The sequence below is a fragment of the Ambystoma mexicanum genome, unplaced genomic scaffold (genome assembly GCF_040938575.1).
Source record: "Ambystoma mexicanum isolate Mex_15411 unplaced genomic scaffold, UKY_AmexF1_1 Mex_scaf20, whole genome shotgun sequence".
Classification (NCBI taxonomy): domain Eukaryota; kingdom Metazoa; phylum Chordata; class Amphibia; order Caudata; family Ambystomatidae; genus Ambystoma; species Ambystoma mexicanum.
In genome coordinates, this window is record NW_027182434.1 from 1,386,409 (window position 1) to 1,406,384 (window position 19,976).

Genomic DNA, 19,976 nt, shown 5'->3' on the forward strand with positions numbered 1-19,976 from the left:
AGGTGTGATGTATCACCAGGAGAGGCTGAGATGAGAGTAGGGGTTCACGCGTGTGCCCGGACCGAGGTTAATGATGGGATTAGAGCTAGGGTTAGATGCAGGGAAAGAGTGAGAGTTATAATTAGGGATAAAGCTAACAGGTGATCATTACTCGTCATGTAACATGATACAAAGGGTCAGAAGAGGAACTGATTCAGGGTTACAATTTGGACTTCGCAGACAACAGGAGCACTAAATGGTGCTGAGGGGGACTCAATAAAGTGGACCGGCCGCCTAATGTAAGCAATTGTGCACAAATATTGTACGATGACTAGCGTTGCCGGTGCTTTTTTCTTAAAGAGTCAGTTCTTGGCACCCATTCCCTACTTGACTCAGCCTAATCTTCAAGAATATTTGTCAAGAACTAAAAAAAATCCAGAAAAGGTTTAACCTCCCCGTCGGGGAATTGAGCCCCGGTCTCCCGCGTGACAGGCGGGGATACTGACCACTATACTAACGAGGAGATGTGAGGTCATGAAATGAACAGCTGCTGATGTCTGCACAGCATCCAGCGACCACCTAGCTGGCCTAGGGGGTCTCATTTTCCCCCGTCAAACGGCTTGCCCGATCTAAGGCTAATTTCTTTCTTTTTATCGGCACCAGGCTTAAAACTCAGTTTAAGGCGATAGTTCCGGGCTAAGTTTGACTCCAGAGTTGAATCTGTCATCCCGCATTTCCTCAGCAAATCAAGCTACCCATCTCAAGTCTCATGAGCTGAGGACGGCAAAGTCCCTGTGGGCTTAGGACAGTCAAAGAAACCCCTGGGCTGCATGCTAAGCCCCTTTTCGGCTTCACTTTCCGAATCCTGCCCTAGCTTGCGATTAGTTTTTTTCTCACTTCTTGCCCCCATCTCCCACCTTGCCTCATGGTCTCCCCTCCTCTGCGCACCTGACAGTTTGCCTGCCCTTCCACTGCCTGTCTCCAGACTTTCCAAGGAGAAAAGGCAAAGCACTAAAGTGGGCCGGGCAACGGGTCAAGTTCCGCTTTCGGCGACTAGCAGGGAGGTAGCGTGGCCGAGCGGTCTAAGGCGCTGGATTAAGGCTCCAGTCTCTTCGGAGGCGTGGGTTCAAATCCCACCGCTGCCACTTTTCCTGGCCTTGCATTTTAAAGAAGAACGTAACGTTGACCTCTTCCTTCATTAGTGCCACCTCTGTCGCAATGAGCAAGCGGATGGTATGCCACACCCTGCAGGAAAAAGGTTTCGCTTCTGACGTCTTGCTTTTCTGGACATCCAGTCTCAAGTTTCCCATCTGGAACGGCGCTCCCTGCTGCTTTGTGAAGGCTTGCTGCAAGAGCCTTCGAAACCCAGGAGCTCTTGCGTTGAGCTGTGACGCGTCCTGGGAAGACCTCCCGTTGCAGCGGAATGAGCCCCACTTCCAGGGCGTGCTGGTAGCAAATTTCCCACAGCCCACAGGGAGCAAACGATCCCAGGTGTGATGTATCACCAGGAGAGGCTGAGATGAGAGTAGGGGTTCACGCGTGTGCCCGGACCGAGGTTAATGATGGGATTAGAGCTAGGGTTAGATGCAGGGAAAGAGTGAGAGTTATAATTAGGGATAAAGCTAACAGGTGATCATTACTCGTCATGTAACATGATACAAAGGGTCAGAAGAGGAACTGATTCAGGGTTACAATTTGGACTTCGCAGACAACAGGAGCACTAAATGGTGCTGAGGGGGACTCAATAAAGTGGACCGGCCGCCTAATGTAAGCAATTGTGCACAAATATTGTACGATGACTAGCGTTGCCGGTGCTTTTTTCTTAAAGAGTCAGTTCTTGGCACCCATTCCCTACTTGACTCAGCCTAATCTTCAAGAATATTTGTCAAGAACTAAAAAAAATCCAGAAACGGTTTAACCTCCCCGTCGGGGAATTGAACCCCGGTCTCCCGCGTGACAGGCGGGGATACTGACCACTATACTAACGAGGAGACGTGAGGGCATGAAATGAACAGCTGCTGATGTCTGCACAGCATCCAGCGACCACCTAGCTGGCCTAGGGGGGTCTCATTTTCCCCCGTCAAACGGCTTGCCCGATCTAAGGCTAATTTCTTTCTTTTTATCGGCACCAGGCTTAAAACTCAGTTTAAGGCGATAGTTCCGGGCTATGTTTGACTCCAGAGTTGAATCTGTCATCCCGCATTTCCTCAGCAAATCAAGCTACCCATCTCAAGTCTCATGAGCTGAGGACGGCAAAGTCCCTGTGGGCTTAGGACAGTCAAAGAAACCCCTGGGCTGCATGCTAAGCCCCTTTTCGGCTTCACTTTCCGAATCCTGCCCTAGCTTGCGATTAGTTTTTTTCTCACTTCTTGCCCCCATCTCCCACCTTGCCTCATGGTCTCCCCTCCTCTGCGCACCTGACAGTTTGCCTGCCCTTCCACTGCCTGTCTCCAGACTTTCCAAGGAGAAAAGGCAAAGCACTAAAGCGGGCCGGGCAACGGGTCAAGTTCCGCTTTCGGCGACTAGCAGGGAGGTAGCGTGGCCGAGCGGTCTAAGGCGCTGGATTAAGGCTCCAGTCTCTTCGGAGGCGTGGGTTCAAATCCCACCGCTGCCACTTTTCCTGGCCTTGCATTTTAAAGAAGAACGTAACGTTGACCTCTTCCTTCATTAGTGCCACCTCTGTCGCAATGAGCAAGCGGATGGTATGCCACACCCTGCAGGAAAAAGGTTTCGCTTCTGACGTCTTGCTTTTCTGGACATCCAGTCTCAAGTTTCCCATCTGGAACGGCGCTCCCTGCTGCTTTGTGAAGGCTTGCTGCAAGAGCCTTCGAAACCCAGGAGCTCTTGCGTTGAGCTGTGACGCGTCCTGGGAAGACCTCCCGTTGCAGCGGAATGAGCCCCACTTCCAGGGCGTGCTGGTAGCAAATTTCCCACAGCCCACAGGGAGCAAACGATCCCAGGTGTGATGTATCACCAGGAGAGGCTGAGATGAGAGTAGGGGTTCACGCGTGTGCCCGGACCGAGGTTAATGATGGGATTAGAGCTAGGGTTAGATGCAGGGAAAGAGTGAGAGTTATAATTAGGGATAAAGCTAACAGGTGATCATTACTCGTCATGTAACATGATACAAAGGGTCAGAAGAGGAACTGATTCAGGGTTACAATTTGGACTTCGCAGACAACAGGAGCACTAAATGGTGCTGAGGGGGACTCAATAAAGTGGACCGGCCGCCTAATGTAAGCAATTGTGCACAAATATTGTACGATGACTAGCGTTGCCGGTGCTTTTTTCTTAAAGAGTCAGTTCTTGGCACCCATTCCCTACTTGACTCAGCCTAATCTTCAAGAATATTTGTCAAGAACTAAAAAAAATCCAGAAAAGGTTTAACCTCCCCGTCGGGGAATTGAGCCCCGGTCTCCCGCGTGACAGGCGGGGATACTGACCACTATATTAACGAGGAGATGTGAGGGCATGAAATGAACAGCTGCTGATGTCTGCACAGCATCCAGCGACCACCTAGCTGGCCTAGGGGGTCTCATTTTCCCCCGTCAAACGGCTTGCCCGATCTAAGGCTAATTTCTTTCTTTTTATCGGCACCAGGCTTAAAACTCAGTTTAAGGCGATAGTTCCGGGCTAAGTTTGACTCCAGAGTTGAATCTGTCATCCCGCATTTCCTCAGCAAATCAAGCTACCCATCTCAAGTCTCATGAGCTGAGGACGGCAAAGTCCCTGTGGGCTTAGGACAGTCAAAGAAACCCCTGGGCTGCATGCTAAGCCCCTTTTCGGCTTCACTTTCCGAATCCTGCCCTAGCTTGCGATTAGTTTTTTTCTCACTTCTTGCCCCCATCTCCCACCTTGCCTCATGGTCTCCCCTCCTCTGCGCACCTGACAGTTTGCCTGCCCTTCCACTGCCTGTCTCCAGACTTTCCAAGGAGAAAAGGCAAAGCACTAAAGTGGGCCGGGCAACGGGTCAAGTTCCGCTTTCGGCGACTAGCAGGGAGGTAGCGTGGCCGAGCGGTCTAAGGCGCTGGATTAAGGCTCCAGTCTCTTCGGAGGCGTGGGTTCAAATCCCACCGCTGCCACTTTTCCTGGCCTTGCATTTTAAAGAAGAACGTAACGTTGACCTCTTCCTTCATTAGTGCCACCTCTGTCGCAATGAGCAAGCGGATGGTATGCCACACCCTGCAGGAAAAAGGTTTCGCTTCTGACGTCTTGCTTTTCTGGACATCCAGTCTCAAGTTTCCCATCTGGAACGGCGCTCCCTGCTGCTTTGTGAAGGCTTGCTGCAAGAGCCTTCGAAACCCAGGAGCTCTTGCCTTGAGCTGTGACGCGTCCTGGGAAGACCTTCCGTTGCAGCGGAATGAGCCCCACTTCCAGGGCGTGCTGGTAGCAAATTTCCCACAGCCCACAGGGAGCAAACGATCCCAGGTGTGATGTATCACCAGGAGAGGCTGAGATGAGAGTAGGGGTTCACGCGTGTGCCCGGACCGAGGTTAATGATGGGATTAGAGCTAGGGTTAGATGCAGGGAAAGAGTGAGAGTTATAATTAGGGATAAAGCTAACAGGTGATCATTACTCGTCATGTAACATGATACAAAGGGTCAGAAGAGGAACTGATTCAGGGTTACAATTTGGACTTCGCAGACAACAGGAGCACTAAATGGTGCTGAGGGGGACTCAATAAAGTGGACCGGCCGCCTAATGTAAGCAATTGTGCACAAATATTGTACGATGACTAGCGTTGCCGGTGCTTTTTTCTTAAAGAGTCAGTTCTTGGCACCCATTCCCTACTTGACTCAGCCTAATCTTCAAGAATATTTGTCAAGAACTAAAAAAAATCCAGAAACGGTTTAACCTCCCCGTCGGGGAATTGAACCCCGGTCTCCCGCGTGACAGGCGGGGATACTGACCACTATACTAACGAGGAGACGTGAGGGCATGAAATGAACAGCTGCTGATGTCTGCACAGCATCCAGCGACCACCTAGCTGGCCTAGGGGGGTCTCATTTTCCCCCGTCAAACGGCTTGCCCGATCTAAGGCTAATTTCTTTCTTTTTATCGGCACCAGGCTTAAAACTCAGTTTAAGGCGATAGTTCCGGGCTATGTTTGACTCCAGAGTTGAATCTGTCATCCCGCATTTCCTCAGCAAATCAAGCTACCCATCTCAAGTCTCATGAGCTGAGGACGGCAAAGTCCCTGTGGGCTTAGGACAGTCAAAGAAACCCCTGGGCTGCATGCTAAGCCCCTTTTCGGCTTCACTTTCCGAATCCTGCCCTAGCTTGCGATTAGTTTTTTTCTCACTTCTTGCCCCCATCTCCCACCTTGCCTCATGGTCTCCCCTCCTCTGCGCACCTGACAGTTTGCCTGCCCTTCCACTGCCTGTCTCCAGACTTTCCAAGGAGAAAAGGCAAAGCACTAAAGCGGGCCGGGCAACGGGTCAAGTTCCGCTTTCGGCGACTAGCAGGGAGGTAGCGTGGCCGAGCGGTCTAAGGCGCTGGATTAAGGCTCCAGTCTCTTCGGAGGCGTGGGTTCAAATCCCACCGCTGCCACTTTTCCTGGCCTTGCATTTTAAAGAAGAACGTAACGTTGACCTCTTCCTTCATTAGTGCCACCTCTGTCGCAATGAGCAAGCGGATGGTATGCCACACCCTGCAGGAAAAAGGTTTCGCTTCTGACGTCTTGCTTTTCTGGACATCCAGTCTCAAGTTTCCCATCTGGAACGGCGCTCCCTGCTGCTTTGTGAAGGCTTGCTGCAAGAGCCTTCGAAACCCAGGAGCTCTTGCGTTGAGCTGTGACGCGTCCTGGGAAGACCTCCCGTTGCAGCGGAATGAGCCCCACTTCCAGGGCGTGCTGGTAGCAAATTTCCCACAGCCCACAGGGAGCAAACGATCCCAGGTGTGATGTATCACCAGGAGAGGCTGAGATGAGAGTAGGGGTTCACGCGTGTGCCCGGACCGAGGTTAATGATGGGATTAGAGCTAGGGTTAGATGCAGGGAAAGAGTGAGAGTTATAATTAGGGATAAAGCTAACAGGTGATCATTACTCGTCATGTAACATGATACAAAGGGTCAGAAGAGGAACTGATTCAGGGTTACAATTTGGACTTCGCAGACAACAGGAGCACTAAATGGTGCTGAGGGGGACTCAATAAAGTGGACCGGCCGCCTAATGTAAGCAATTGTGCACAAATATTGTACGATGACTAGCGTTGCCGGTGCTTTTTTCTTAAAGAGTCAGTTCTTGGCACCCATTCCCTACTTGACTCAGCCTAATCTTCAAGAATATTTGTCAAGAACTAAAAAAAATCCAGAAACGGTTTAACCTCCCCGTCGGGGAATTGAACCCCGGTCTCCCGCGTGACAGGCGGGGATACTGACCACTATACTAACGAGGAGACGTGAGGGCATGAAATGAACAGCTGCTGATGTCTGCACAGCATCCAGCGACCACCTAGCTGGCCTAGGGGGGTCTCATTTTCCCCCGTCAAACGGCTTGCCCGATCTAAGGCTAATTTCTTTCTTTTTATCGGCACCAGGCTTAAAACTCAGTTTAAGGCGATAGTTCCGGGCTATGTTTGACTCCAGAGTTGAATCTGTCATCCCGCATTTCCTCAGCAAATCAAGCTACCCATCTCAAGTCTCATGAGCTGAGGACGGCAAAGTCCCTGTGGGCTTAGGACAGTCAAAGAAACCCCTGGGCTGCATGCTAAGCCCCTTTTCGGCTTCACTTTCCGAATCCTGCCCTAGCTTGCGATTAGTTTTTTTCTCACTTCTTGCCCCCATCTCCCACCTTGCCTCATGGTCTCCCCTCCTCTGCGCACCTGACAGTTTGCCTGCCCTTCCACTGCCTGTCTCCAGACTTTCCACGGAGAAAAGGCAAAGCACTAAAGCGGGCCGGGCAACGGGTCAAGTTCCGCTTTCGGCGACTAGCAGGGAGGTAGCGTGGCCGAGCGGTCTAAGGCGCTGGATTAAGGCTCCAGTCTCTTCGGAGGCGTGGGTTCAAATCCCACCGCTGCCACTTTTCCTGGCCTTGCATTTTAAAGAAGAACGTAACGTTGACCTCTTCCTTCATTAGTGCCACCTCTGTCGCAATGAGCAAGCGGATGGTATGCCACACCCTGCAGGAAAAAGGTTTCGCTTCTGACGTCTTGCTTTTCTGGACATCCAGTCTCAAGTTTCCCATCTGGAACGGCGCTCCCTGCTGCTTTGTGAAGGCTTGCTGCAAGAGCCTTCGAAACCCAGGAGCTCTTGCGTTGAGCTGTGACGCGTCCTGGGAAGACCTCCCGTTGCAGCGGAATGAGCCCCACTTCCAGGGCGTGCTGGTAGCAAATTTCCCACAGCCCACAGGGAGCAAACGATCCCAGGTGTGATGTATCACCAGGAGAGGCTGAGATGAGAGTAGGGGTTCACGCGTGTGCCCGGACCGAGGTTAATGATGGGATTAGAGCTAGGGTTAGATGCAGGGAAAGAGTGAGAGTTATAATTAGGGATAAAGCTAACAGGTGATCATTACTCGTCATGTAACATGATACAAAGGGTCAGAAGAGGAACTGATTCAGGGTTACAATTTGGACTTCGCAGACAACAGGAGCACTAAATGGTGCTGAGGGGGACTCAATAAAGTGGACCGGCCGCCTAATGTAAGCAATTGTGCACAAATATTGTACGATGACTAGCGTTGCCGGTGCTTTTTTCTTAAAGAGTCAGTTCTTGGCACCCATTCCCTACTTGACTCAGCCTAATCTTCAAGAATATTTGTCAAGAACTAAAAAAAATCCAGAAACGGTTTAACCTCCCCGTCGGGGAATTGAACCCCGGTCTCCCGCGTGACAGGCGGGGATACTGACCACTATACTAACGAGGAGACGTGAGGGCATGAAATGAACAGCTGCTGATGTCTGCACAGCATCCAGCGACCACCTAGCTGGCCTAGGGGGGTCTCATTTTCCCCCGTCAAACGGCTTGCCCGATCTAAGGCTAATTTCTTTCTTTTTATCGGCACCAGGCTTAAAACTCAGTTTAAGGCGATAGTTCCGGGCTATGTTTGACTCCAGAGTTGAATCTGTCATCCCGCATTTCCTCAGCAAATCAAGCTACCCATCTCAAGTCTCATGAGCTGAGGACGGCAAAGTCCCTGTGGGCTTAGGACAGTCAAAGAAACCCCTGGGCTGCATGCTAAGCCCCTTTTCGGCTTCACTTTCCGAATCCTGCCCTAGCTTGCGATTAGTTTTTTTCTCACTTCTTGCCCCCATCTCCCACCTTGCCTCATGGTCTCCCCTCCTCTGCGCACCTGACAGTTTGCCTGCCCTTCCACTGCCTGTCTCCAGACTTTCCAAGGAGAAAAGGCAAAGCACTAAAGCGGGCCGGGCAACGGGTCAAGTTCCGCTTTCGGCGACTAGCAGGGAGGTAGCGTGGCCGAGCGGTCTAAGGCGCTGGATTAAGGCTCCAGTCTCTTCGGAGGCGTGGGTTCAAATCCCACCGCTGCCACTTTTCCTGGCCTTGCATTTTAAAGAAGAACGTAACGTTGACCTCTTCCTTCATTAGTGCCACCTCTGTCGCAATGAGCAAGCGGATGGTATGCCACACCCTGCAGGAAAAAGGTTTCGCTTCTGACGTCTTGCTTTTCTGGACATCCAGTCTCAAGTTTCCCATCTGGAACGGCGCTCCCTGCTGCTTTGTGAAGGCTTGCTGCAAGAGCCTTCGAAACCCAGGAGCTCTTGCGTTGAGCTGTGACGCGTCCTGGGAAGACCTCCCGTTGCAGCGGAATGAGCCCCACTTCCAGGGCGTGCTGGTAGCAAATTTCCCACAGCCCACAGGGAGCAAACGATCCCAGGTGTGATGTATCACCAGGAGAGGCTGAGATGAGAGTAGGGGTTCACGCGTGTGCCCGGACCGAGGTTAATGATGGGATTAGAGCTAGGGTTAGATGCAGGGAAAGAGTGAGAGTTATAATTAGGGATAAAGCTAACAGGTGATCATTACTCGTCATGTAACATGATACAAAGGGTCAGAAGAGGAACTGATTCAGGGTTACAATTTGGACTTCGCAGACAACAGGAGCACTAAATGGTGCTGAGGGGGGCTCAATAAAGTGGACCGGCCGCCTAATGTAAGCAATTGTGCACAAATATTGTACGATGACTAGCGTTGCCGGTGCTTTTTTCTTAAAGAGTCAGTTCTTGGCACCCATTCCCTACTTGACTCAGCCTAATCTTCAAGAATATTTGTCAAGAACTAAAAAAAATCCAGAAACGGTTTAACCTCCCCGTCGGGGAATTGAACCCCGGTCTCCCGCGTGACAGGCGGGGATACTGACCACTATACTAACGAGGAGACGTGAGGGCATGAAATGAACAGCTGCTGATGTCTGCACAGCATCCAGCGACCACCTAGCTGGCCTAGGGGGGTCTCATTTTCCCCCGTCAAACGGCTTGCCCGATCTAAGGCTAATTTCTTTCTTTTTATCGGCACCAGGCTTAAAACTCAGTTTAAGGCGATAGTTCCGGGCTATGTTTGACTCCAGAGTTGAATCTGTCATCCCGCATTTCCTCAGCAAATCAAGCTACCCATCTCAAGTCTCATGAGCTGAGGACGGCAAAGTCCCTGTGGGCTTAGGACAGTCAAAGAAACCCCTGGGCTGCATGCTAAGCCCCTTTTCGGCTTCACTTTCCGAATCCTGCCCTAGCTTGCGATTAGTTTTTTTCTCACTTCTTGCCCCCATCTCCCACCTTGCCTCATGGTCTCCCCTCCTCTGCGCACCTGACAGTTTGCCTGCCCTTCCACTGCCTGTCTCCAGACTTTCCAAGGAGAAAAGGCAAAGCACTAAAGCGGGCCGGGCAACGGGTCAAGTTCCGCTTTCGGCGACTAGCAGGGAGGTAGCGTGGCCGAGCGGTCTAAGGCGCTGGATTAAGGCTCCAGTCTCTTCGGAGGCGTGGGTTCAAATCCCACCGCTGCCACTTTTCCTGGCCTTGCATTTTAAAGAAGAACGTAACGTTGACCTCTTCCTTCATTAGTGCCACCTCTGTCGCAATGAGCAAGCGGATGGTATGCCACACCCTGCAGGAAAAAGGTTTCGCTTCTGACGTCTTGCTTTTCTGGACATCCAGTCTCAAGTTTCCCATCTGGAACGGCGCTCCCTGCTGCTTTGTGAAGGCTTGCTGCAAGAGCCTTCGAAACCCAGGAGCTCTTGCGTTGAGCTGTGACGCGTCCTGGGAAGACCTCCCGTTGCAGCGGAATGAGCCCCACTTCCAGGGCGTGCTGGTAGCAAATTTCCCACAGCCCACAGGGAGCAAACGATCCCAGGTGTGATGTATCACCAGGAGAGGCTGAGATGAGAGTAGGGGTTCACGCGTGTGCCCGGACCGAGGTTAATGATGGGATTAGAGCTAGGGTTAGATGCAGGGAAAGAGTGAGAGTTATAATTAGGGATAAAGCTAACAGGTGATCATTACTCGTCATGTAACATGATACAAAGGGTCAGAAGAGGAACTGATTCAGGGTTACAATTTGGACTTCGCAGACAACAGGAGCACTAAATGGTGCTGAGGGGGACTCAATAAAGTGGACCGGCCGCCTAATGTAAGCAATTGTGCACAAATATTGTACGATGACTAGCGTTGCCGGTGCTTTTTTCTTAAAGAGTCAGTTCTTGGCACCCATTCCCTACTTGACTCAGCCTAATCTTCAAGAATATTTGTCAAGAACTAAAAAAAATCCAGAAACGGTTTAACCTCCCCGTCGGGGAATTGAACCCCGGTCTCCCGCGTGACAGGCGGGGATACTGACCACTATACTAACGAGGAGACGTGAGGGCATGAAATGAACAGCTGCTGATGTCTGCACAGCATCCAGCGACCACCTAGCTGGCCTAGGGGGGTCTCATTTTCCCCCGTCAAACGGCTTGCCCGATCTAAGGCTAATTTCTTTCTTTTTATCGGCACCAGGCTTAAAACTCAGTTTAAGGCGATAGTTCCGGGCTATGTTTGACTCCAGAGTTGAATCTGTCATCCCGCATTTCCTCAGCAAATCAAGCTACCCATCTCAAGTCTCATGAGCTGAGGACGGCAAAGTCCCTGTGGGCTTAGGACAGTCAAAGAAACCCCTGGGCTGCATGCTAAGCCCCTTTTCGGCTTCACTTTCCGAATCCTGCCCTAGCTTGCGATTAGTTTTTTTCTCACTTCTTGCCCCCATCTCCCACCTTGCCTCATGGTCTCCCCTCCTCTGCGCACCTGACAGTTTGCCTGCCCTTCCACTGCCTGTCTCCAGACTTTCCAAGGAGAAAAGGCAAAGCACTAAAGCGGGCCGGGCAACGGGTCAAGTTCCGCTTTCGGCGACTAGCAGGGAGGTAGCGTGGCCGAGCGGTCTAAGGCGCTGGATTAAGGCTCCAGTCTCTTCGGAGGCGTGGGTTCAAATCCCACCGCTGCCACTTTTCCTGGCCTTGCATTTTAAAGAAGAACGTAACGTTGACCTCTTCCTTCATTAGTGCCACCTCTGTCGCAATGAGCAAGCGGATGGTATGCCACACCCTGCAGGAAAAAGGTTTCGCTTCTGACGTCTTGCTTTTCTGGACATCCAGTCTCAAGTTTCCCATCTGGAACGGCGCTCCCTGCTGCTTTGTGAAGGCTTGCTGCAAGAGCCTTCGAAACCCAGGAGCTCTTGCGTTGAGCTGTGACGCGTCCTGGGAAGACCTCCCGTTGCAGCGGAATGAGCCCCACTTCCAGGGCGTGCTGGTAGCAAATTTCCCACAGCCCACAGGGAGCAAACGATCCCAGGTGTGATGTATCACCAGGAGAGGCTGAGATGAGAGTAGGGGTTCACGCGTGTGCCCGGACCGAGGTTAATGATGGGATTAGAGCTAGGGTTAGATGCAGGGAAAGAGTGAGAGTTATAATTAGGGATAAAGCTAACAGGTGATCATTACTCGTCATGTAACATGATACAAAGGGTCAGAAGAGGAACTGATTCAGGGTTACAATTTGGACTTCGCAGACAACAGGAGCACTAAATGGTGCTGAGGGGGACTCAATAAAGTGGACCGGCCGCCTAATGTAAGCAATTGTGCACAAATATTGTACGATGACTAGCGTTGCCGGTGCTTTTTTCTTAAAGAGTCAGTTCTTGGCACCCATTCCCTACTTGACTCAGCCTAATCTTCAAGAATATTTGTCAAGAACTAAAAAAAATCCAGAAACGGTTTAACCTCCCCGTCGGGGAATTGAACCCCGGTCTCCCGCGTGACAGGCGGGGATACTGACCACTATACTAACGAGGAGACGTGAGGGCATGAAATGAACAGCTGCTGATGTCTGCACAGCATCCAGCGACCACCTAGCTGGCCTAGGGGGGTCTCATTTTCCCCCGTCAAACGGCTTGCCCGATCTAAGGCTAATTTCTTTCTTTTTATCGGCACCAGGCTTAAAACTCAGTTTAAGGCGATAGTTCCGGGCTATGTTTGACTCCAGAGTTGAATCTGTCATCCCGCATTTCCTCAGCAAATCAAGCTACCCATCTCAAGTCTCATGAGCTGAGGACGGCAAAGTCCCTGTGGGCTTAGGACAGTCAAAGAAACCCCTGGGCTGCATGCTAAGCCCCTTTTCGGCTTCACTTTCCGAATCCTGCCCTAGCTTGCGATTAGTTTTTTTCTCACTTCTTGCCCCCATCTCCCACCTTGCCTCATGGTCTCCCCTCCTCTGCGCACCTGACAGTTTGCCTGCCCTTCCACTGCCTGTCTCCAGACTTTCCAAGGAGAAAAGGCAAAGCACTAAAGCGGGCCGGGCAACGGGTCAAGTTCCGCTTTCGGCGACTAGCAGGGAGGTAGCGTGGCCGAGCGGTCTAAGGCGCTGGATTAAGGCTCCAGTCTCTTCGGAGGCGTGGGTTCAAATCCCACCGCTGCCACTTTTCCTGGCCTTGCATTTTAAAGAAGAACGTAACGTTGACCTCTTCCTTCATTAGTGCCACCTCTGTCGCAATGAGCAAGCGGATGGTATGCCACACCCTGCAGGAAAAAGGTTTCGCTTCTGACGTCTTGCTTTTCTGGACATCCAGTCTCAAGTTTCCCATCTGGAACGGCGCTCCCTGCTGCTTTGTGAAGGCTTGCTGCAAGAGCCTTCGAAACCCAGGAGCTCTTGCGTTGAGCTGTGACGCGTCCTGGGAAGACCTCCCGTTGCAGCGGAATGAGCCCCACTTCCAGGGCGTGCTGGTAGCAAATTTCCCACAGCCCACAGGGAGCAAACGATCCCAGGTGTGATGTATCACCAGGAGAGGCTGAGATGAGAGTAGGGGTTCACGCGTGTGCCCGGACCGAGGTTAATGATGGGATTAGAGCTAGGGTTAGATGCAGGGAAAGAGTGAGAGTTATAATTAGGGATAAAGCTAACAGGTGATCATTACTCGTCATGTAACATGATACAAAGGGTCAGAAGAGGAACTGATTCAGGGTTACAATTTGGACTTCGCAGACAACAGGAGCACTAAATGGTGCTGAGGGGGACTCAATAAAGTGGACCGGCCGCCTAATGTAAGCAATTGTGCACAAATATTGTACGATGACTAGCGTTGCCGGTGCTTTTTTCTTAAAGAGTCAGTTCTTGGCACCCATTCCCTACTTGACTCAGCCTAATCTTCAAGAATATTTGTCAAGAACTAAAAAAAATCCAGAAACGGTTTAACCTCCCCGTCGGGGAATTGAACCCCGGTCTCCCGCGTGACAGGCGGGGATACTGACCACTATACTAACGAGGAGACGTGAGGGCATGAAATGAACAGCTGCTGATGTCTGCACAGCATCCAGCGACCACCTAGCTGGCCTAGGGGGGTCTCATTTTCCCCCGTCAAACGGCTTGCCCGATCTAAGGCTAATTTCTTTCTTTTTATCGGCACCAGGCTTAAAACTCAGTTTAAGGCGATAGTTCCGGGCTATGTTTGACTCCAGAGTTGAATCTGTCATCCCGCATTTCCTCAGCAAATCAAGCTACCCATCTCAAGTCTCATGAGCTGAGGACGGCAAAGTCCCTGTGGGCTTAGGACAGTCAAAGAAACCCCTGGGCTGCATGCTAAGCCCCTTTTCGGCTTCACTTTCCGAATCCTGCCCTAGCTTGCGATTAGTTTTTTTCTCACTTCTTGCCCCCATCTCCCACCTTGCCTCATGGTCTCCCCTCCTCTGCGCACCTGACAGTTTGCCTGCCCTTCCACTGCCTGTCTCCAGACTTTCCAAGGAGAAAAGGCAAAGCACTAAAGCGGGCCGGGCAACGGGTCAAGTTCCGCTTTCGGCGACTAGCAGGGAGGTAGCGTGGCCGAGCGGTCTAAGGCGCTGGATTAAGGCTCCAGTCTCTTCGGAGGCGTGGGTTCAAATCCCACCGCTGCCACTTTTCCTGGCCTTGCATTTTAAAGAAGAACGTAACGTTGACCTCTTCCTTCATTAGTGCCACCTCTGTCGCAATGAGCAAGCGGATGGTATGCCACACCCTGCAGGAAAAAGGTTTCGCTTCTGACGTCTTGCTTTTCTGGACATCCAGTCTCAAGTTTCCCATCTGGAACGGCGCTCCCTGCTGCTTTGTGAAGGCTTGCTGCAAGAGCCTTCGAAACCCAGGAGCTCTTGCGTTGAGCTGTGACGCGTCCTGGGAAGACCTCCCGTTGCAGCGGAATGAGCCCCACTTCCAGGGCGTGCTGGTAGCAAATTTCCCACAGCCCACAGGGAGCAAACGATCCCAGGTGTGATGTATCACCAGGAGAGGCTGAGATGAGAGTAGGGGTTCACGCGTGTGCCCGGACCGAGGTTAATGATGGGATTAGAGCTAGGGTTAGATGCAGGGAAAGAGTGAGAGTTATAATTAGGGATAAAGCTAACAGGTGATCATTACTCGTCATGTAACATGATACAAAGGGTCAGAAGAGGAACTGATTCAGGGTTACAATTTGGACTTCGCAGACAACAGGAGCACTAAATGGTGCTGAGGGGGACTCAATAAAGTGGACCGGCCGCCTAATGTAAGCAATTGTGCACAAATATTGTACGATGACTAGCGTTGCCGGTGCTTTTTTCTTAAAGAGTCAGTTCTTGGCACCCATTCCCTACTTGACTCAGCCTAATCTTCAAGAATATTTGTCAAGAACTAAAAAAAATCCAGAAACGGTTTAACCTCCCCGTCGGGGAATTGAACCCCGGTCTCCCGCGTGACAGGCGGGGATACTGACCACTATACTAACGAGGAGACGTGAGGGCATGAAATGAACAGCTGCTGATGTCTGCACAGCATCCAGCGACCACCTAGCTGGCCTAGGGGGGTCTCATTTTCCCCCGTCAAACGGCTTGCCCGATCTAAGGCTAATTTCTTTCTTTTTATCGGCACCAGGCTTAAAACTCAGTTTAAGGCGATAGTTCCGGGCTATGTTTGACTCCAGAGTTGAATCTGTCATCCCGCATTTCCTCAGCAAATCAAGCTACCCATCTCAAGTCTCATGAGCTGAGGACGGCAAAGTCCCTGTGGGCTTAGGACAGTCAAAGAAACCCCTGGGCTGCATGCTAAGCCCCTTTTCGGCTTCACTTTCCGAATCCTGCCCTAGCTTGCGATTAGTTTTTTTCTCACTTCTTGCCCCCATCTCCCACCTTGCCTCATGGTCTCCCCTCCTCTGCGCACCTGACAGTTTGCCTGCCCTTCCACTGCCTGTCTCCAGACTTTCCAAGGAGAAAAGGCAAAGCACTAAAGCGGGCCGGGCAACGGGTCAAGTTCCGCTTTCGGCGACTAGCAGGGAGGTAGCGTGGCCGAGCGGTCTAAGGCGCTGGATTAAGGCTCCAGTCTCTTCGGAGGCGTGGGTTCAAATCCCACCGCTGCCACTTTTCCTGGCCTTGCATTTTAAAGAAGAACGTAACGTTGACCTCTTCCTTCATTAGTGCCACCTCTGTCGCAATGAGCAAGCGGATGGTATGCCACACCCTGCAGGAAAAAGGTTTCGCTTCTGACGTCTTGCTTTTCTGGACATCCAGTCTCAAGTTTCCCATCTGGAACGGCGCTCCCTGCTGCTTTGTGAAGGCTTGCTGCAAGAGCCTTCGAAACCCAGGAGCTCTTGCGTTGAGCTGTGACGCGTCCTGGGAAGACCTCCCGTTGCAGCGGAATGAGCCCCACTTCCAGGGCGTGCTGGTAGCAAATTTCCCACAGCCCACAGGGAGCAAACGATCCCAGGTGTGATGTATCACCAGGAGAGGCTGAGATGAGAGTAGGGGTTCACGCGTGTGCCCGGACCGAGGTTAATGATGGGATTAGAGCTAGGGTTAGATGCAGGGAAAGAGTGAGAGTTATAATTAGGGATAAAGCTAACAGGTGATCATTACTCGTCATGTAACATGATACAAAGGGTCAGAAGAGGAACTGATTCAGGGTTACAATTTGGACTTCGCAGACAACAGGAGCACTAAATGGTGCTGAGGGGGACTCAATAAAGTGGACCGGCCGCCTAATGTAAGCAATTGTGCACAAATATTGTACGATGACTAGCGTTGCCGGTGCTTTTTTCTTAAAGAGTCAGTTCTTGGCACCCATTCCCTACTTGACTCAGCCTAATCTTCAAGAATATTTGTCAAGAACTAAAAAAAATCCAGAAACGGTTTAACCTCCCCGTCGGGGAATTGAACCCCGGTCTCCCGCGTGACAGGCGGGGATACTGACCACTATACTAACGAGGAGACGTGAGGGCATGAAATGAACAGCTGCTGATGTCTGCACAGCATCCAGCGACCACCTAGCTGGCCTAGGGGGGTCTCATTTTCCCCCGTCAAACGGCTTGCCCGATCTAAGGCTAATTTCTTTCTTTTTATCGGCACCAGGCTTAAAACTCAGTTTAAGGCGATAGTTCCGGGCTATGTTTGACTCCAGAGTTGAATCTGTCATCCCGCATTTCCTCAGCAAATCAAGCTACCCATCTCAAGTCTCATGAGCTGAGGACGGCAAAGTCCCTGTGGGCTTAGGACAGTCAAAGAAACCCCTGGGCTGCATGCTAAGCCCCTTTTCGGCTTCACTTTCCGAATCCTGCCCTAGCTTGCGATTAGTTTTTTTCTCACTTCTTGCCCCCATCTCCCACCTTGCCTCATGGTCTCCCCTCCTCTGCGCACCTGACAGTTTGCCTGCCCTTCCACTGCCTGTCTCCAGACTTTCCAAGGAGAAAAGGCAAAGCACTAAAGCGGGCCGGGCAACGGGTCAAGTTCCGCTTTCGGCGACTAGCAGGGAGGTAGCGTGGCCGAGCGGTCTAAGGCGCTGGATTAAGGCTCCAGTCTCTTCGGAGGCGTGGGTTCAAATCCCACCGCTGCCACTTTTCCTGGCCTTGCATTTTAAAGAAGAACGTAACGTTGACCTCTTCCTTCATTAGTGCCACCTCTGTCGCAATGAGCAAGCGGATGGTATGCCACACCCTGCAGGAAAAAGGTTTCGCTTCTGACGTCTTGCTTTTCTGGACATCCAGTCTCAAGTTTCCCATCTGGAACGGCGCTCCCTGCTGCTTTGTGAAGGCTTGCTGCAAGAGCCTTCGAAACCCAGGAGCTCTTGCGTTGAGCTGTGACGCGTCCTGGGAAGACCTCCCGTTGCAGCGGAATGAGCCCCACTTCCAGGGCGTGCTGGTAGCAAATTTCCCACAGCCCACAGGGAGCAAACGATCCCAGGTGTGATGTATCACCAGGAGAGGCTGAGATGAGAGTAGGGGTTCACGCGTGTGCCCGGACCGAGGTTAATGATGGGATTAGAGCTAGGGTTAGATGCAGGGAAAGAGTGAGAGTTATAATTAGGGATAAAGCTAACAGGTGATCATTACTCGTCATGTAACATGATACAAAGGGTCAGAAGAGGAACTGATTCAGGGTTACAATTTGGACTTCGCAGACAACAGGAGCACTAAATGGTGCTGAGGGGGACTCAATAAAGTGGACCGGCCGCCTAATGTAAGCAATTGTGCACAAATATTGTACGATGACTAGCGTTGCCGGTGCTTTTTTCTTAAAGAGTCAGTTCTTGGCACCCATTCCCTACTTGACTCAGCCTAATCTTCAAGAATATTTGTCAAGAACTAAAAAAAATCCAGAAACGGTTTAACCTCCCCGTCGGGGAATTGAACCCCGGTCTCCCGCGTGACAGGCGGGGATACTGACCACTATACTAACGAGGAGACGTGAGGGCATGAAATGAACAGCTGCTGATGTCTGCACAGCATCCAGCGACCACCTAGCTGGCCTAGGGGGGTCTCATTTTCCCCCGTCAAACGGCTTGCCCGATCTAAGGCTAATTTCTTTCTTTTTATCGGCACCAGGCTTAAAACTCAGTTTAAGGCGATAGTTCCGGGCTATGTTTGACTCCAGAGTTGAATCTGTCATCCCGCATTTCCTCAGCAAATCAAGCTACCCATCTCAAGTCTCATGAGCTGAGGACGGCAAAGTCCCTGTGGGCTTAGGACAGTCAAAGAAACCCCTGGGCTGCATGCTAAGCCCCTTTTCGGCTTCACTTTCCGAATCCTGCCCTAGCTTGCGATTAGTTTTTTTCTCACTTCTTGCCCCCATCTCCCACCTTGCCTCATGGTCTCCCCTCCTCTGCGCACCTGACAGTTTGCCTGCCCTTCCACTGCCTGTCTCCAGACTTTCCAAGGAGAAAAGGCAAAGCACTAAAGCGGGCCGGGCAACGGGTCAAGTTCCGCTTTCGGCGACTAGCAGGGAGGTAGCGTGGCCGAGCGGTCTAAGGCGCTGGATTAAGGCTCCAGTCTCTTCGGAGGCGTGGGTTCAAATCCCACCGCTGCCACTTTTCCTGGCCTTGCATTTTAAAGAAGAACGTAACGTTGACCTCTTCCTTCATTAGTGCCACCTCTGTCGCAATGAGCAAGCGGATGGTATGCCACACCCTGCAGGAAAAAGGTTTCGCTTCTGACGTCTTGCTTTTCTGGACATCCAGTCTCAAGTTTCCCATCTGGAACGGCGCTCCCTGCTGCTTTGTGAAGGCTTGCTGCAAGAGCCTTCGAAACCCAGGAGCTCTTGCGTTGAGCTGTGACGCGTCCTGGGAAGACCTCCCGTTGCAGCGGAATGAGCCCCACTTCCAGGGCGTGCTGGTAGCAAATTTCCCACAGCCCACAGGGAGCAAACGATCCCAGGTGTGATGTATCACCAGGAGAGGCTGAGATGAGAGTAGGGGTTCACGCGTGTGCCCGGACCGAGGTTAATGATGGGATTAGAGCTAGGGTTAGATGCAGGGAAAGAGTGAGAGTTATAATTAGGGATAAAGCTAACAGGTGATCATTACTCGTCATGTAACATGATACAAAGGGTCAGAAGAGGAACTGATTCAGGGTTACAATTTGGACTTCGCAGACAACAGGAGCACTAAATGGTGCTGAGGGGGACTCAATAAAGTGGACCGGCCGCCTAATGTAAGCAATTGTGCACAAATATTGTACGATGACTAGCGTTGCCGGTGCTTTTTTCTTAAAGAGTCAGTTCTTGGCACCCATTCCCTACTTGACTCAGCCTAATCTTCAAGAATATTTGTCAAGAACTAAAAAAAATCCAGAAACGGTTTAACCTCCCCGGTCTCCCGCGTGACAGGCGGGGATACTGACCACTATACTAACGAGGAGACGTGAGGGCATGAAATGAACAGCTGCTGATGTCTGCACAGCATCCAGCGACCACCTAGCTGGCCTAGGGGGGTCTCATTTTCCCCCGTCAAACGGCTTGCCCGATCTAAGGCTAATTTCTTTCTTTTTATCGGCACCAGGCTTAAAACTCAGTTTAAGGCGATAGTTCCGGGCTATGTTTGACTCCAGAGTTGAATCTGTCATCCCGCATTTCCTCAGCAAATCAAGCTACCCATCTCAAGTCTCATGAGCTGAGGACGGCAAAGTCCCTGTGGGCTTAGGACAGTCAAAGAAACCCCTGGGCTGCATGCTAAGCCCCTTTTCGGCTTCACTTTCCGAATCCTGCCCTAGCTTGCGATTAGTTTTTTTCTCACTTCTTGCCCCCATCTCCCACCT

General features: G+C 51.4%; 24 non-coding genes across 24 annotated transcripts; 13 read left to right on the forward strand and 11 right to left on the reverse strand.

Moving 5' to 3' along the window:
- The first annotated feature begins 1,042 nt into the window (after nucleotides 1-1,042).
- Nucleotides 1,043-1,124, forward strand: TRNAL-AAG (transfer RNA leucine (anticodon AAG)). The gene has a single exon. It is a non-coding gene; the product is annotated as a tRNA-Leu (tRNA).
- A 774-nt stretch (nucleotides 1,125-1,898) lies between these two features.
- TRNAD-GUC (transfer RNA aspartic acid (anticodon GUC)) lies at nucleotides 1,899-1,970 on the reverse strand. Its single transcript has one exon. It is a non-coding gene; the product is annotated as a tRNA-Asp (tRNA).
- A 541-nt stretch (nucleotides 1,971-2,511) lies between these two features.
- On the forward strand, nucleotides 2,512-2,593 carry TRNAL-AAG (transfer RNA leucine (anticodon AAG)). The gene has a single exon. It is a non-coding gene; the product is annotated as a tRNA-Leu (tRNA).
- A 1,386-nt stretch (nucleotides 2,594-3,979) lies between these two features.
- TRNAL-AAG (transfer RNA leucine (anticodon AAG)) lies at nucleotides 3,980-4,061 on the forward strand. The gene has a single exon. It is a non-coding gene; the product is annotated as a tRNA-Leu (tRNA).
- Nucleotides 4,062-4,835: 774 nt separating this feature from the next.
- On the reverse strand, nucleotides 4,836-4,907 carry TRNAD-GUC (transfer RNA aspartic acid (anticodon GUC)). The gene has a single exon. It is a non-coding gene; the product is annotated as a tRNA-Asp (tRNA).
- A 541-nt stretch (nucleotides 4,908-5,448) lies between these two features.
- Nucleotides 5,449-5,530, forward strand: TRNAL-AAG (transfer RNA leucine (anticodon AAG)). The gene has a single exon. It is a non-coding gene; the product is annotated as a tRNA-Leu (tRNA).
- A 774-nt stretch (nucleotides 5,531-6,304) lies between these two features.
- TRNAD-GUC (transfer RNA aspartic acid (anticodon GUC)) lies at nucleotides 6,305-6,376 on the reverse strand. The gene has a single exon. It is a non-coding gene; the product is annotated as a tRNA-Asp (tRNA).
- Nucleotides 6,377-6,917: 541 nt separating this feature from the next.
- Nucleotides 6,918-6,999, forward strand: TRNAL-AAG (transfer RNA leucine (anticodon AAG)). The gene has a single exon. It is a non-coding gene; the product is annotated as a tRNA-Leu (tRNA).
- Nucleotides 7,000-7,773: 774 nt separating this feature from the next.
- TRNAD-GUC (transfer RNA aspartic acid (anticodon GUC)) lies at nucleotides 7,774-7,845 on the reverse strand. Its single transcript has one exon. It is a non-coding gene; the product is annotated as a tRNA-Asp (tRNA).
- Nucleotides 7,846-8,386: 541 nt separating this feature from the next.
- TRNAL-AAG (transfer RNA leucine (anticodon AAG)) lies at nucleotides 8,387-8,468 on the forward strand. Its single transcript has one exon. It is a non-coding gene; the product is annotated as a tRNA-Leu (tRNA).
- A 774-nt stretch (nucleotides 8,469-9,242) lies between these two features.
- On the reverse strand, nucleotides 9,243-9,314 carry TRNAD-GUC (transfer RNA aspartic acid (anticodon GUC)). The gene has a single exon. It is a non-coding gene; the product is annotated as a tRNA-Asp (tRNA).
- Nucleotides 9,315-9,855: 541 nt separating this feature from the next.
- TRNAL-AAG (transfer RNA leucine (anticodon AAG)) lies at nucleotides 9,856-9,937 on the forward strand. Its single transcript has one exon. It is a non-coding gene; the product is annotated as a tRNA-Leu (tRNA).
- A 774-nt stretch (nucleotides 9,938-10,711) lies between these two features.
- Nucleotides 10,712-10,783, reverse strand: TRNAD-GUC (transfer RNA aspartic acid (anticodon GUC)). Its single transcript has one exon. It is a non-coding gene; the product is annotated as a tRNA-Asp (tRNA).
- Nucleotides 10,784-11,324: 541 nt separating this feature from the next.
- TRNAL-AAG (transfer RNA leucine (anticodon AAG)) lies at nucleotides 11,325-11,406 on the forward strand. Its single transcript has one exon. It is a non-coding gene; the product is annotated as a tRNA-Leu (tRNA).
- Nucleotides 11,407-12,180: 774 nt separating this feature from the next.
- On the reverse strand, nucleotides 12,181-12,252 carry TRNAD-GUC (transfer RNA aspartic acid (anticodon GUC)). Its single transcript has one exon. It is a non-coding gene; the product is annotated as a tRNA-Asp (tRNA).
- Nucleotides 12,253-12,793: 541 nt separating this feature from the next.
- TRNAL-AAG (transfer RNA leucine (anticodon AAG)) lies at nucleotides 12,794-12,875 on the forward strand. The gene has a single exon. It is a non-coding gene; the product is annotated as a tRNA-Leu (tRNA).
- Nucleotides 12,876-13,649: 774 nt separating this feature from the next.
- Nucleotides 13,650-13,721, reverse strand: TRNAD-GUC (transfer RNA aspartic acid (anticodon GUC)). Its single transcript has one exon. It is a non-coding gene; the product is annotated as a tRNA-Asp (tRNA).
- Nucleotides 13,722-14,262: 541 nt separating this feature from the next.
- Nucleotides 14,263-14,344, forward strand: TRNAL-AAG (transfer RNA leucine (anticodon AAG)). The gene has a single exon. It is a non-coding gene; the product is annotated as a tRNA-Leu (tRNA).
- Nucleotides 14,345-15,118: 774 nt separating this feature from the next.
- TRNAD-GUC (transfer RNA aspartic acid (anticodon GUC)) lies at nucleotides 15,119-15,190 on the reverse strand. Its single transcript has one exon. It is a non-coding gene; the product is annotated as a tRNA-Asp (tRNA).
- A 541-nt stretch (nucleotides 15,191-15,731) lies between these two features.
- TRNAL-AAG (transfer RNA leucine (anticodon AAG)) lies at nucleotides 15,732-15,813 on the forward strand. The gene has a single exon. It is a non-coding gene; the product is annotated as a tRNA-Leu (tRNA).
- Nucleotides 15,814-16,587: 774 nt separating this feature from the next.
- TRNAD-GUC (transfer RNA aspartic acid (anticodon GUC)) lies at nucleotides 16,588-16,659 on the reverse strand. Its single transcript has one exon. It is a non-coding gene; the product is annotated as a tRNA-Asp (tRNA).
- Nucleotides 16,660-17,200: 541 nt separating this feature from the next.
- TRNAL-AAG (transfer RNA leucine (anticodon AAG)) lies at nucleotides 17,201-17,282 on the forward strand. Its single transcript has one exon. It is a non-coding gene; the product is annotated as a tRNA-Leu (tRNA).
- A 774-nt stretch (nucleotides 17,283-18,056) lies between these two features.
- Nucleotides 18,057-18,128, reverse strand: TRNAD-GUC (transfer RNA aspartic acid (anticodon GUC)). Its single transcript has one exon. It is a non-coding gene; the product is annotated as a tRNA-Asp (tRNA).
- A 541-nt stretch (nucleotides 18,129-18,669) lies between these two features.
- Nucleotides 18,670-18,751, forward strand: TRNAL-AAG (transfer RNA leucine (anticodon AAG)). The gene has a single exon. It is a non-coding gene; the product is annotated as a tRNA-Leu (tRNA).
- Nucleotides 18,752-19,976: the final 1,225 nt, after the last annotated feature.